This window comes from Euprymna scolopes, chromosome 27 (assembly GCF_053919585.1).
Source record: "Euprymna scolopes isolate OS-2025 chromosome 27, ASM5391958v1, whole genome shotgun sequence".
In the NCBI taxonomy this organism is placed as follows: Eukaryota; Metazoa; Mollusca; class Cephalopoda; order Sepiida; family Sepiolidae; genus Euprymna; species Euprymna scolopes.
The window spans coordinates 39730544-39747364 of record NC_136508.1 but is presented as its reverse complement, the minus strand read 5'-3'; the positions used below and the strand labels follow the sequence as shown (position 1 = coordinate 39747364).

At 34.5% G+C, this 16821-nt stretch overlaps 1 protein-coding gene and 1 pseudogene across 17 annotated transcripts in view; both read left to right on the top strand.

Annotated features, from left to right (window-relative positions):
* The window catches only part of LOC145248835 (pleckstrin homology-like domain family B member 2), an 839292-nt gene that overhangs the window by 355671 nt on the left and 466800 nt on the right, over positions 1–16821 (top strand). The window lies entirely within an intron of this gene.
* Positions 4909–5026, top strand: LOC145249284 (5S ribosomal RNA; annotated as a pseudogene).

The window sequence follows — 16821 nt, the reverse complement described above, 5'->3', positions numbered from 1 at the left end:
ATATCCAAGGAACCGATATCTAAATTTTAAAATGTTTAGGCCCAAAATTGGTGGAGGAGTTTGGTAGAGTTCTCAAAGGTCAAATCGTTGAATTTTGACCCCTTAACAGACAAATTTCTGGCCGCAAACAGATTAGATTTCCACAAATCTCAATAACCTGTATATTAAATTTCGAGTCTGTAGACTGAAAATTGATAGTTATTGCATAGGGAAGTGCACACACACACACACACACACACACACACACACACACACACACACACATTTTCACTTTTATAGATATACTAGCATTTCAGCCCGGCGTTGCCCGGGTGTTTGGAGGTGTATGTTGAGCAAAAAAAAAAAAAAAAAAGCGGTCAATTTTTTTGTATTTTGACCCCTATTAGAACCCCTTAAAATTTATTGTTTTGTACTCAAATCAAGTTATTAAGTTAGATCTTTGTCCAAGGAACCGATATCTAAAATTTCAAGTGTTTAGACCCAAAATTATCGGAGGAGTTTGGTAGAGTTCTCAAAGGTCAAATCGTTGAACTTTGACCCCTTAACAGCCAAATTTCTGGCCGAAAACCGATCAAAAAGATTTTCCCAAATCTCGGTACTCTGTATACTAAATTTCGGGTCTGTAGACTGAAAATTGACAGCTATTGCGTAGGAAAATGTACACACACACACACACACACACGTTCACTTTTATATATATATATATTTAGATATATATGTGTGTGTGTGTGTGTGTGTGTTAACGAAAACCATGAAAATAGTTCCATTAAAGCAAATGAGACACGAATCTAAGATTTTATGTATGAAAAGAAAAACTTCATGCGAAAAATTTGATTGAAAACGGAAACAATGAACAAAGTCTGTTAAGTATTCAAAATTGTATTATTTATCAATTGAGGATAAAAAAAAAAAATGAATTTCTTTTCTGCTTTCATTTCAATCTCCACAAAAGCGAACGTCTTATCATCACAAAGGAACTTGTTTTCAATTCATATCTCAGTCTTTTCAACTATTAACAACGTCATCAGTTTTTATTTAGCAACGTTGAACGTATTTTTCTGTGCCCCCCCCCCATCTTTTATTACTGGAAAACAAGTACGAATTCAATTGGTGTAACATTTTATGATATAAAAGAAAGTTGTTTGTGTTCATCTAAAACTAAAATCTGCACAAGACCACCCGCATAGTTTAGATATTCTTTTTGGCATTATCTCAAACAAATTATGGCGACATTTCTTTTTTTTTTTGGGGGGGGGGCACCAAAATCAGAATCAGAGTAATTACATTTTTTCTTTTTATTATACTGTAGTAATTTATCAACAATTTTTTCACCCAGTTACCAGACAAAACAGAACCAACAAATTTCCTCTATCTACAAAACAACCAAACGTGACAAAGAAATTTTGGAAACAAAAACTTTTACCAATATTATTGGATTCAGCATTAAATAACATGAAAAGGGTTGATATGCCATAAAACAAAACAACCAAACCAAATCTCATGAATAAATATTCAAAAATATAAACTTGAAGTATAAAAACTTTTTCCAAAACAACTGGATTCAGCATTGAATAACTCTAAAAAGGGTTGACATGCCATAAAACAACCAAACCAAACTCAAGAGAAAACAAGAAAAAAGAATGATAGAGAGAGGGGGAGTATGAGGAGAGGGACAGAGAGTTTTAAAAGAAAGATGCAACTCTTCTATTTTTTATGCCCATCTGCTTGAGCAGCACCAAGTAACAACACTGGTCTATTATATGAAGGCCTGTTTTTTGTGCGTATGTGTCCGCCTAAAAGTCAAAAACTACACAATAAACACCCCACAAAGGTGATATATATTTTTTTTCAGACAAATAACACACAAATGTATTCCATATTATTTTGGGCCACTGTTCTCATCTTGGATGTTGCTCTGCCAAAGTTTCAACTGATGTAATCGGCAACCAATTTATGATGTCTTGAAATTTTGAACAGAACTCTTCATTTAATCAGTATGGGCGATACTAATATTAATATGGCACAAGCACGTTGACACACCGGTTCTCACCAGATCACTGAAGTTAAGCATCATTGAACCTGGCCAATACCAGATGGGTGACCATTTCGGAAGGCTAGGTGTTGTAAGTACTGCACAAAGTCGTAGAAATTTGTAATCTGGGAGCACGTTTAACTCACGGAAGGAGATACACCCCCGAATCAAGATGGAAAGCAACGGAAAATTACCATCTTTACTTGTCTTCCTAAAATTATCATGGCTCGACAATTTGGAGAGCCGTGGTTGCCAATGTTGTTAAAGCAGTAAGGCCGCTGCATGCATGCAGGCGATACTAAGAATACAATTACGAATTCTCTAAGACTTCTATCCGGTTGTCATTGTTGGTTGGTTGTTTTTGTTTTACGGCATATCGACACTTTTCAGGTTTAATGCCGAATCCAGTGATTTTGAAGAAAAAGTTTTTTCACAGAATGTTTTTTTCAAGTCGGTTTCTATTTAACCCATAGTTGGGACCCTAACAGGTACTACCACTCCGGGTCAGAGTGGACCTGGGAACAATGGCAATTAAAGGGTGGCTCCACACTCCCCGAAGCCCACAAGCTGGGGCCTCACAATCGGATATAGTTTAAGGTCATATCCAGCACAATCATTGTTGGAACAAGAGCCAGCTTCCTCTGTGGATTAAATAAAAGGTTCTGTTTGAAATTCTGTACAGTTTCTAGAGTTGAACAAAAATACAGTAGTGTTAAAACATGAACAGGTGTGAAATGTTGTAAAACTAATTGACAACCCGACGGACCTTATACGAGAGGCATTCCAAGAGTAATGCTTCCTATTTTTTTATTCCGCCCAAATGAATTGGAAGGAATTGCAAATTGCTTGGTTATGATGACTGATCTTATGCATTCATAACCTGAAAGTTTCATCTCTCTGTTGCAGATATTGATGGTGTGAGACGCTAAGAAAGCAACCCACATCATAGATATGCGTCGGAAGCAGAGATGTGTCATTGAATTTCTAACAAAAATGTTTTGAGAATGATGGTGACTACATGGAAGAATACATTCCAGAGCACAAAAGGTTGTTCGTTTTAATGATACTACTCCTGTCGTTGTAGCTCTTCAACTTTTTGATGTGAAAAAAAAATAGGTTTTACTTTTAGAATGACCTTAGTACCTACAGCATAATCACATTGACACACCAGTTTTCATTAGATCCTCAAAGTTAAGCAATGTCAGTATCAGTCTTGAAAGACAAAAGATACCCTCTGTAGGGTGGCTGCGCTTGTAATCGTGTTGCAAGAGTTGCACTATCCCTGACCACACCTCTCCTGAATTGGCACTGCTTGAATCCAGTGGCAAGGAGAAGTTCAGGATGACTGGAAACAATGCCAAGGTAAGCGGAGAATATATACAACACCTGGAAGCCACAAATAGTCACCCAATCTGGTACTGGTCATTTGGAAATACCAGGTGCTGTATGTAGGAGGATGCTGACACCTCCCCTGACTGGGATGTACACGCGACTGAAGACCGCTTGTAAATTTGATTTTCCCTTGGCACTTCCTCCTAGGGTGAGTACTTCTGACTAGGCTTTATGCTAAATTTGATGCAATTCTATTCAACTATTGTAGCTATCATCATCGTATCTGGTGGGTTACCTGAACCAAACTGACTATTTCCCTTCACAGGTCTCAAATTTCCATGGCCTTAGGAAGATCAAATTGTAAGCCAGTGTCTTCTGTCAATAATTTTGAGTACGTCTTAACAGGTCTCCCTGCTTTAGCGGCTCCGCGTTTAGGATCCCACAGTACCACATCACTGACAACCTTATTTTTTCTTCAGCATTCCGTCTTCTTCTTTCTCTTATGACTGAAGAGATCCTGAGCAGCCGACCAGACTGACAGATAATGGTTTGGTGTGTTTTCCAGTTTTAGTTTAATATTGCCTGGAACATTTCAGTATAAGTTCCATCTAACTTTCAAGTTTTTTACTGAGAGTCCATGCTGGTGAATCATAAAGCAGCACCGTCTCCACTATGGCTCTAAAAAAGTTATTTCTTGATCTGTTCAGAGAGGGCAGATTTCAGCCGATTAAGTAGAATTAATTAACTATTTCAAAACTACCCTCTCTCCAAACTCACATGATCTTGTTTGACTTTTCCCTCTTATGTTTTTTTATATTTAATATATATCTGATCACTATATTAGTCCGATTTTGGGGACACATTTGCAAATTGCTTTGTTGGTAATTTCATCTCTCAGTTTCTATTTGTTTCATTCTGATGCCTCGTATAACAATGGAGGCAGGGTAAAAAAAAAAAAGGCAAGTGAGCAATTATTTGCTTTTGGAGATTTTATTTTTTCTAGCAGTTTACAGCAATGTACATCTAGATAAGATGTAATTTTCTAACTCATCCCCGTAGTGATAATGAAATCCCCCACTCCCCAATAAAATAATAATAAAAAAAAAAAAAAGTCGGATCACTTTGACGTAAACCTAAAAGTCAGAATTGCTTTTGCTTATCAGTCAAGCACTTTTACTCGTCAAGAATTAGAGCAGCTCTCAAGGCATAACCACTCTCTTTCTTTACAAAATAAAAGAGGAAGATCTGATCAGCTTATGTTATATATCGAGCTACACACACGCACACATATATATTAGTGATGGGACGATTCCAATGTTTTTCTTGATTCCAATACAATAACATTCCGATTCTTTATAAATCTCTAAATATTTCGATAAAAGCTATTTTTAATGATTACTGTAAAACACATTAAATGTACATATATTTTCTGAAACGTAAAACACACTTGCGTTGGGGGTTAGGGTTGGAGGTGATCTATAGATTTTAGCTTTTTATCAGTCGTTGAAAATCAATAAATATTTATTTTCTTATTACTACAACCATTGTACAGCATAATCACGTTGGACACACCGGTTCCCATCAGATCACCAAAGTTAAGCAACGATGAGTTTGACCAGTACCAGATGGGTGACCATTTGGGACTTTCAGAAGCTGTATATGCTCTCCGCTTATCTCAGCATTGTTTCCAGTCGTCCTAGACTTCTCCTAGTCACTGGACCCAAGCAGTGCCGATTCAGGAGAGGTGTGGTTGGAGATTGCGCAACCCTTGCCTCATAATTACATGTGCAGCTGCCTCTACAGAGGGTATCCTTTGTCTTTCGAGACTGAACGGAGGCATCAAACAACCATTGGAAGATTTTGTTTCAAACAAAATCGAATACAAAAAGATAATTAAAGAAATCATTTTTAGCATCAGAAAATATGCACAATTTTTTCCGATACCGATTCCGATATTCCCAAAAGTTCAGATTTTTCTGATTACCAATTCTGAATAATTGTCCCAACACTAATATATAATATATGATATACAAGTCATTTATATATAAATGACTTTGTGTAAAGAATGGTCTCTACCGAATGACTTTGTCAATTTTTTTGTCTACAGACTTGAAACTTGATATATAGGGGATTAGAACCTATGGAAGAAATTTAATATGGTTTTCAGCCAGTAAAAATAGCTGCTAAGGGGTTAAAATTGAAAAAAATTGGAACTTGGCAGGCATAAGTAAACTAAATATGTTATTTTTATGCATGTGCAAATATACATTTAAATACATTTATATCTTTAACAACATTATTTTTTAAGTTTTGGTATGTGTATGGATTCTGTAATGAATAAGGCTGGATGTTTTGGTTTCGATTGAGTCACGTTTTTTTTCTTTTGAAATTATTACTATATATTGGGTACAATATAATAATCAATAGAGTATTAACTATATAATAATAAATAAAAAACTTGCATCAATTGAAATGTCATATTTAAGCATATTTTATGACCAGGCCATGGCGGGGGAGGGGAAACTATATATTGGGTACAATATAATAATCAATAGAGAATTGGCTCTATAATAATCAACATGAAATTTGCATACATTAAAATATCATAGTTAAGCATATTTTACGATCGGGCAACGGCAGGTAATTTGCTAGTGTGTGTGTGTGTATGTATATATATATATATATATATATATATATATATATATATATATATATATCTGTTCTCATCAGATCACTGAAGTTAAGCAATGTTGAGCTGGTTAATACCAGATGGGTGATCATTTAAGAATTCTAGGTATTGTATGTGCTCTCAACTTATCACGGCATTGTTCCCAATTGTCCTGAACCTCCACTTGTCAGTGGTATTTAACAACGCTGACTTGGGAGAGATGTGGTTGGGGATTGTGTGACTCTTACCACGAAAATTCCACGTACAGGCACCCTTACAGTGGGTATCCATAGTCTGTCAAGACTGAAGGGAGCTACCATATATATGGAAGAATGATTCGATCATTCAAGCACTCCAGAAAGTACTTGATTTCTGATGGAATCCTCTACCTCACTGTTTTAATAACTAAAATGTGTAAATGAAAAAAAAAAAAAATAAATAAAAACTTGTCAGAACTCCTTACCAACACCTCAATTCGTACTAACTCTGTAATTAAATGAAAATTCACAACACCAACTCTCCTGAGTGTTAAAAACTCGATTCCCTGCCCTCTTCAATTTGTCCTTCTTAAACCTCTATTCCCCTCGTATACAAATTGATGCCACATGTGTATAAAGAATCAATCTACAAACGTAAGTTTCTTTTTTTGTTTTTCCTTCCCCGATCCCATCATCAGACAGGTTAAACAGAGATGCAGCCGCTTGTGTGAGTTGTATCTTCTATTACAAAAAACAACTGTACACCTTGCAGCTGCAAGTCTATGATCTGTAAAATTTGCAAATCCTCACCAATGGAAAATCTATTTTGTGTTGCAGGAATAAATGACCTTTAACAGGCGTTAATTTAGTAAAACTAGGACGATTATGTGATTTGTACGATAAATGCCTTGGTGTGTTTCAGACATTTCGAGCTTAAATGCATCCATTCAGATGATGGATGTTGGTTATTCTGGACCAATTATCCTTTTTTTTTTTCTGAGAAAAAATTTATCAGAAAGAAAATATCTTTTAGAATGATCTGAGAATATATTTTCCAAATATCTGTTGTAATTTGTGCATTTCTTTTTTTTATACATATGTTAAGCATATGTCTATATTATGTATTAAACATCTATGTGTGTCTATATGCTATAGCAGTGCCAGGTTCGGTGGGTAGGTGATATATACCGCATGCCTGATTCAAGGTTCCCAAACCGGCTCCTTTACTGTAAGCTGTCTAAGGAAAAAGATCTGCAGAAAGTCAGCTGAAACAGTTCAAGGACAATCTGAAGGTCGTCCTGAAACAGTTTGGTTTGTAATCTAACTCATTGGAAAGACTAACTTAAGACAGATGTGCTGCAACTCATAAAGGGGCTACAATTGCTGAATCCGCATGCAATGAAGAACACAAGAGGAAACGTGACATTATAAAAGACAGTGCAATCAACATTTCTGATACAGAATTATCCTACCAGTGTCAAACATGCGGAAAATACAAATATTTCAGAGCTCAAATCTGTTTAACAAGCCATCTCCAAACACACGGAACAATTGCATGATCATGGTCATCTTCGCAAGCAATGGAGGAAAATCATCATATAAATGTAAGGAATGGTCTTCGTATTCTTCTGGAAACAGGTCGACAGAACGGAATTCACAGTTATTCAAGAATGTCATTGTTTTGTTCTATGTGGAGTTGCCCATAAGCAATAAATATTAAAATGCAGTATTACATTTGAAAAAGGTGGCTCCAGTATCTGAATTACATTTTTTCAGCACAGTAAGACAAGAGAGAGAGTTAGACAAAAGATACTAATAGGTTTACAGATAAAGAGGAGAGGAAAAGAGAGAAACATAAAGTGACGGCTTGAGAGAGAAGGAAGGATAGAAATTTTAATTTAAAGATATTACACATAATTTCACTTCTATTAAAATTTATATGACCCTGGGCAACGCCGGGTATCCTTGTGAGCCATCATATAAATATAAGAAACGGTCTAATGACTACTTGCGTGCCGTGTCCAAATGAACCCAAAGCTATCCAGTTGCTTTTGTTAATAATTCCCTTTCCTCCAGTTTTGAAGATGAATAGTAAGGTAGACTGTGTACAAAATCTACTATCAGGGACATAAGCTACAGGGGTACTATGTGGGGAGTTGGGCAGCAAGATGTCGGTTCACGTTACACTTGAACTTCTGCATGTCAGTACAGTTGGGGAAGCAGGAACCCGGAAGGGAATTCCAAAGTCTAGCGGTTCTGGGGAAGAAACTACTGGTGTAGAAGGCTCTCTTACATCTAGGGATCTAAACTGTGAAAGGGTGGGATTTTGCTGCTTGTCGGGTTAGTAGGGGGTATTTACGTCAAGGGGGTACAAGTATTTGCGATTCTTCGGAGCATTCACTGTTAAAGTACTTGTAGAACAGGCAGAGGGATGCTACATGGGACAGAGGCTGAAGCTTAGATGACAGTTCAGGACCTATTAGGTTGGCGACTCTCTTTTGAACCTTGTCTGGGAGTGAGATACTAGTAGCAGATGCACCAGCCCAAATATGATAACAATACTCCATACATAGGCGAATGGTGGCCTTATAGTGGTACAGGATACTTTCGGGCGTTAGTAACTTTCTAGCATGGTAGAGAGAACTTCCCTTTTTCGCAGCGGTCCTGGCAATACTCTCAATGTAATGGTTCTAACTCGTGTTTCCTGTAAACGTTAGTCCGAGGAGTTTAAAAGATGTACTTTCAGATGAGGAGTCTTTGGCCAGTGCTATTGGTGGTAGAAAAGGTTTCTTGTAGTTATTGAAGGAAACAAGTTTAGTCTTAACAGCATTGAATGTGGCCAGCCATTTTTTTTCCATTCCACTACAGATTGGAGGTCATTCTCTAGTGTTTCTGCCATTTCTTTAGATATGTGTTCATTTGTTTTCCTGCCGTGTCTGTTATAGAGCGTGGTGTCATCAGCATATATACCCATCTCACAAACAATTTTGTCAGGGAGGTCATTTATGAATATTAGGAATAATAGAGGTCCAAGGATAGACCCCTGAGGCACTCCCACATTTATATCATATTGTTTAGATGTACGACTATCGAGGACAACCTGGATTTTTCTCTTATCTAAGAAGGATTTAATTATGTTCCAGTGATACCGTATGATGTGATTTTCCTGAGAAGATCTTCATGCCATACTCTGTCAAAAACCTTAGATATATAGATGATACTTTATAGTGACACAGAAGTTTTTTTCATGATAGTTTGCAGTTCTTGGTAAAAACAGAACATTTTATTATTATTATTACAAGTAATTCTATCATAGATACTATGCTGTTGGGATGATGAATCGGGGATGGAGAGGAATTAAATATTGGAATATTTAATTGGAATTGGAAAAAATTGTTCATGCTTTCTGATACAATTCTTTGAAATTTTTTTTTGTTAACTTAATTTTCCATTGATATTGCAGATACTATAATGATAAAATGCTTAATATTTAATGATATTGAACTAGCATTTCCCCCACTCTTTATCTGTGCCTAAATCAAAACGTGGATTCCATGAACAAAGCTTCTTTCTTAGAACTGCACGCCTGTGGAACTCTGTTCCGTCTGCCTGCTTCCAACCTGACTACAACTTGGATGTGTTCAAGTCCAACGTTAACAAATTCCTAATGAACCGCCCCCTTAAGTAAACACTTCATCAAATCTCCACACTAACGTACTGTACTTGCAATAACCCTTATTCCTGAGTGGCTTCCGGGCCTTGATAAGTGGTGACCACCGTGTGTAAAAAAAAAAAGAAAAAAAAAAAGAAACTAGCAGCAGAACTAAAATTCATGTACCCCCCCCCCATGTATTTTTACATCTGGGAAAATATATGCACACACATTACATGATTTTTATGGTAACCCAAAAATTAAAAAACATGAAAAAAAAAAAATCTTTAGAAATTTAAAAATAATTGGAATTTGGTCTTTATATCTCGAAAACTACTTGCCTCTGCAAATTTTAAATGAGATTTTCTTATTCAGCATAGTCGAAAACCTTTAAAAGTAGTCATTTTAAAGAAAATTGTGGAGGTGGATCTAATGTAAAAAAAAAAAAATACAAAAAAAAAAAAAGCTATCATGAAATTTAGTTTTTACTTGGAAAAACTATTTTAAAATAGCGTGTTATCAAAAATAAAAATAGACAGAAAAATACCCCGTTCGGGTTTGTACTTGCACAAAGAATTTGAAAAAGTTGTCAACAAAAACAAATATATAACATGTAAATTTTATCAAAGGCAAGATAAGTTACTTTTCTATCTAACTGGATAATTTCTAGTGTTTTTATTGGGTTTGTATTACTGTATACATAGATTCAAAAAAGTTTTCAAAAAAACAAATTTATAACAAATATTATCAAAGGCAAAATAAGTTACTTTTCTACCAAACTGGATGATTTTTTAGTGTTTCTATATAATGCAAAATGCTTATTTGGCTCGAAAAACACAGCGTTTACCGCTATATTTGAAAATTACAAATGGCGGCAGATTGTGCTAAACACGTTAAGTTTGGGAAAATGAGTTAAGTCTAAAAAAACTATACAAAATTACTGTTAAAAAACACTGAATATATGTCAGCCTGTGTCATGGTAAGATATATTAAGTGAGTTTCTGACAATATTTTGTGTAGCTTTTTAGTTTTAACCCGTTTTCCCAAACTTAACGTGTTCAACACAGTCTGCTGCCATTTATATTTTTCAAATATACCGATAAACACTGCATGTTTTCGAACCGATTAAACATTTTACATCAAATAAAAACACTAAAATCTTGTCCAGTTAGGTAGAAAAGTAACTTATCTTGCCTTTGATAACATTTATTTGTTATATATTTATTTCTCGACAACTTTTTCGTATCTGTGTTTAGTAATACAAACCCGTTTTATTTAATGTAACGTTTAGTCGGCTTGAAAAACAGTGTTTATCGGTGTATTTGAAAAATACAAATGGTAGCGGGCACTGTTGATTACGTTAAGTTTGGGAAAATGAGTTAAAACTAAAAAAGATATATACAAAATATTGTCCGAACCCCACCGAATATGTTAGCCTATGCCACGGTAACATATATTCGGTGGGTTTCTGACACTGTTTTGTATAGTTTTTTAATTTTTAACTTCTTTTCCCAAACTTAACATATTCAACAGAGTCCACAACCATTTGTCTTTTTCAAATACATCGATAAACACTGTTTTTTTTTGTTTTGTTTTTCTCGAGGCGATTGAACATTTTACATTAAATAAAAATACTAAAAAAATATCCAGTTATGTAGAAAAGGAATTTATGTTACCTTTGCTTTCATTTATTTGTTTTTGGACAACTTTTTTGAATCTGTGTATAGTAACCCCCCTCCCACCCAAATATTAATTAAAAACTCGTATGTTTTTAATACAAAAAAAAAAAAGAAAAGAAACTCTATTTAGCGTTTCAACATTTTAGCAACGTTCGGCTTAATCTACTGATTGTTTGTCGAGCCGAAGCCATGTTTGACGGAAACTCCCGAGGATCCGGATCCAATTCTGCAAGAGTGCCATTTTTTTTTTTTTTTTTTTTTCATTTTGGTCCTTTTTTTTTTTTTCATTTTGGTCCTTTCTTTTTTTTTTTTTTTTTTCCCCCCCACTTTTTGAAGTGGATTACTGTACTAAAAATATAAGAAACATGCATTTTCTCTTTTTATTAGATTTTTTCATTGCCCTAAATTGAGCCACAGCAACACGTGGCAGGGTACAGCTAGTATATATGTATGTATATATATATATATATATATATATATATATATATATAATATAGCCATAGTCAAGGCGCTGGTTCTTGTTATCTATACACTTCATGAATTCCCATAAATCATATTTGGCTGACATTAACCTCTAAAATTGGAGTTGTTTGGAACATAAATTGATGTTTTATCTGAGAGCATTGAAGCTTGGTTAGTCCTAATTGGTTTCACAATCCCCTCCACACGCACACATCCACATGATGGTATAGAGTTCAGATTGATTCTTGAAGCAAATTCCAAAGCAAAATAAAGATCAGTATTGAAATCTTTTAAATGGTTATTCCAAAATTTGTAATGAATTTGCTCTAAGTAAATCGACATATTAGAATTATGTTTTGATTTCATGTCAGTTTCAGAGCAAAGAACAATTTACACACGTTTCTAAAAAGAATTCAAATTAACTCCAAGAAATTATTTTTTATTTGGCAACAAACTGCTTTGTAACTACTTGCACTTGCTCAAGTATGATTTAAATTCTCTGAGAAATTTGTAATTTTTTTTTTGTTTTTGTTTTTTTTGCTCTGAAACTGACATTAAATCACAGTATAATATAACTCTACACAAATTGAAACAAAGGAAAGACTCTTTCCACAGTTATATTTTTCTTTCTTTCTTTTTTATTTTTTTTTTTATTTATTTTTTTTAACTATTATGTTTTTATAATTTAAGCAAATACCTATATTTTCTCCAATTGGTATACAGGGTATTCAGACACGTGTAAAACTCTGTAATCAGTTTTCGTGCGAAAAAAAATGGCTGCTAATAGATCAAAATTGAAAAATTTGTATGCGGAGGGGGGAGGCAGGCTCATTAGATTTTTATTTGTTTCTGTTTCACGAATGCACATGTGTGAATCGTTCACATGAGAGATTACTTATGTTAAGAATAAGTAGGTTTGAAAACACTTTTTAAAGATTGTGTCAAGTTGGCCTAATGGTTATTATATTTCATTCACTGTCTTTAGGTTTTGGTTTCGATCTCAGCACGAGTATTTATTTATTTATTTTTTTACTTACAAGAAGTGAACTGTTTAGAAAAAAACAAAAACTGCATGTACATGTATCGGTTTATGAATGCATTAAAATATAATATTTATGCATATTTTATGACTGGACAACGCCGGGTGGTCTGCTAACATATATATATATATATATATATATATATATATATATATATATATATATATATGGATTTTTTCCCCTCTATATATCACAAGTTTATAACTAAAACCATATTATGCTTATCTCTTCCAACAGCCAGATAAGCCAAGCCCTGATGTGTGTTTCTGGAAAATATGTTCATTTTGTCATTTTTATAAAATTACTTACATTTGCACCAGCTTAGCTGTTTCTCCTAAATAAGTCTTTCAAAACAGAAGGTTGCAACAGTTTTCACTCTCATACAAATATCTACTCTAACGCCCCTCACATTCACCATCAAATTTTTTAAAAAGGGGAATTTTTATTAAATCATCATGCATTTGAAATGAAGTAGCTCCAAATTAGATGTTAAATCCACAGGCTGTTATTCATAGTTAGCACGACCATTCCTTGAAAACCTTAGAGGTTGGCGTTCTGAAACAATTGAGAAGATGAAAGAGGCTGTGACGAGGGTCATTGACATGTTCACACAAGGAGACTTCCAGAACTTGTTGGAATGGTACACCAAGAGCATTGCAGTCATAGGAGATTACTTTGAAAGTTGAATAAATAACTTACTACCTCGTTCTACTTACGTATTGAGCACTGTTGAAGCTAATACCAAAAATCAGTGCATCTTTATAAGATTTTATATGACCACATTAAATAATGTAAGAAATGAATACAGGGTGACCCCCCCCCCAAAAAAAAAAAAAAACAAAAACAAAAAAAAAAAAACAAATAAATAAATAAAATAATCGGCAAAAGCATTCTAAAATAAAATTATTGAAAACAAAAAGAAGTTTTTTGATGTGATGTTTTGAATATAATAAACTAGTTATGACCAAAGTTTCATTTCATTTTGACAAAACACTAAGAAACGGGGCCTAATTAGAGTTGGGCCCATTTTTGGGGGGGTCACCCTATATATATATTTATATATTGTAAACTCAGATGAGTAAATCGTATCAATCCACTAAAGTGCTTAATAAGTAAAGCTTTATTTTAATATACATTTTATTTGTATAAATATTTGGGTTACGTACATGCTGATGTGTTCTGCCTGATGCCTTTTTTTGGAGGCAGACTCCTCGTTAGATCAAATTGATAATGATGGGAATCTAGGCTTTCTGTCTTCAAAAGAGCATTAGCTGAAACATGCCTGTTATAAATACAATATGTGAGTGTTTTCCTTCTCATTGGGTTTACTTTTTTGTATACTTTTTAGTACATTCCTTTTTGTGGTGTATCCACCCTATGGATAATAGTGAACTCTTCAACTTATTATAAAGATTAAAAGAATGTGTCCCTTGGCGTTAGCACACTAGTTATGCAAGTCATGCACACTTGGCATTCATACTGACGTATATTCACACTCTTCATTTGCTGTATTTGTTTTTATGTTCAATATAATTTGTTTTCACTAATTACCGAGTTTTCTTACTTCAAAACCTTTACAGAACAGCAACAATGAAATGAATGGCTCTCATCTTAGGGAGTCTCCATGTTTTGACAAGCTTCTGGGTCTGACCTTTACTCCTGATTTGAAATGGAATACGTACATCAAATCCATTGCCATGGTTGCTGAAAAAATGGTGGGATCCTTCTACCACTCCAGTAGATATCTCACTGCTGATGCAGTTCTCTACCTGTATAAGAGCCAGGTATCTCCAAGGATGGAGTACTGTTGCCACATCTGGACAGGAGCTGCTAGAAGCATCTTATCCTGCCTTGATAGAGTTCAAAATAGATTTCATAGCGTAGTGGGGGCGCTCTTTTCACTTCCCTGCAACCTCTTTTCAACAGAAGAGACATTGTGTATCTATCTCTGCTTTATCATTATTTTCATGGCAAGTGCTCTTTCGAGCTCCAATCTGTCTCCTCTCTCTCGCCAAACTTTCACAAAAACCTCTCGTCTACCTGAAACCACTATCAATAATTTCCCCCACTCTTTATCTGTATCTAAACCTAAACGTAGATTCCATGAACAAAGCTGCTTTCTTAGAACAGCACGCCCGTGGAACTCTTTTCTGTTTTCCAGCTTACTACAATATGGTCATATTCAAGTCCAACGTAAACAAGTTCTTGATGAGCCGTCACCTTAAGTAATCCAATTTACCTAATTCTCACTACTAACAATTACTACGGTATTGTCCCATTGACTACTGTACACTTGTTAACCCTTATCCTCAAGTGGCCTCCGGGCCTTGATAAATGGTGACTTTTTTTTTGTAAAAAAAAAAATTCCAACAGTTGCATGTAAATATTTTAAACAGGAATTGCTAAGAAAATTATGGATCAATATACACTCAAAAAAATAAATAAATAAAATAAAAAAGAGAAAAAATAGTTTGGAATATACTATATAAAAAAAACATTCTCATGATAATAATTCTTAAGAATACATTTTCTTAATTAAAATCTGATTGACTGATATTATTTTTAATTTATTAATTTAATTAAAAAAAAAACATAAAAAAAAGCCACCATTATTTAAATAATTCAAGACAAAATTATTTTGTGTAATAATAAAAAGAAATTATGCTGGTTACAATGCAAAGCAAAATAGAATGGTGTCAGAAAGGCTGAACAAAAAACAATTGAAGACTATTTGGGATACGAATCTTTACAAAACCCATTTATTTATTTTTTTCTCAAGAGATCTTTCGTATACATTTGCATATTAATATTTTTTTAAAGAAAATTTAGTTGGGATGTATTCATTTTTTCAAGGACTCACTATATTAAAAACTAATTAGCATCACCGGTAATCACGAACCGAAACGTGTGGATGTTTGAATGATGAAATAATAATCCAGAACACACGTAAATATGATCCATGTTGATCCCCTCCTTGCATCCTGAATATCTGCATGAGAAATCTTTTAACCCTGCAAATCTTATCATTTACTCCTGTTATCTTTTGATATGCCATTACAAACTGATTTTTATTACATGTTGTAGATGCAAGGAAAGTTTGAATTAATTGATGACAGTGGTTCCCAACCTTTTTTTATGTGGCAGCAAAACATGAACATATTCTACTCGTGTCTTTTTTGAAAGGAAAAAGAAAAAAAAAAGTTTTTTTTTTTTTTGTTTTTTTTTTTTACTTGGGAGTCACCACTTATCAAGGCCCGAAGGCCACTCGAGGATAAGGGTTAATGAGTGTAAGGTGGTAGTGCAGCAATCACCAATGGTGTCTGGATACCCTATATACCAAATTCCAAGTCTGTAAATCAAACATTTGATCTTAAAAAGCTATTACCCAACTTGAACAAAGTCTACGATTAAAAGCAATCGTTTTGCTAAGCTGTAAGAACTTTACAAGATAGAACTTATGTTAAAGATATTTTCTAAATGTGTACCATACATGAGGATTGCAACGTCTTGTCAGACGAGTGCCACTCCCTCAGACACTTAAAGTCCATGAGCCCAAAAATGACTTTTTTTTTTTTTTTTTTTTTTTTTTTTTTAGTCCTACCCGTGAATTCACACGCTCAAGCAGGCATGACACTGAAGATGGTCATTGAGATCAATTATTACATGCTTCCAGCATTTCAAGCCTTCACACGTCACAACTTTTCCATCGCCACAGGACCATTTTTATAGACAAATGCTTGAGGGAGTATCTATACACAGATGATGTTACAGAGTCTTAGCTTTGTAAGACAGCTAAGTCTCTCTCTCTCGGTTCAAAATGTTGAGATCCAGCAACAAGCAAGAGCAAGATAGCCAGCAACAAATTAAACTGCAGACCAGCTTAAAGCAGGAGACCAGTACCCGCATTCTTCTCCTAGAAAGGTTTTCTTCACCACGGTTTACGGGAGCCCTCTCCACCCCAACCCACACATACATACA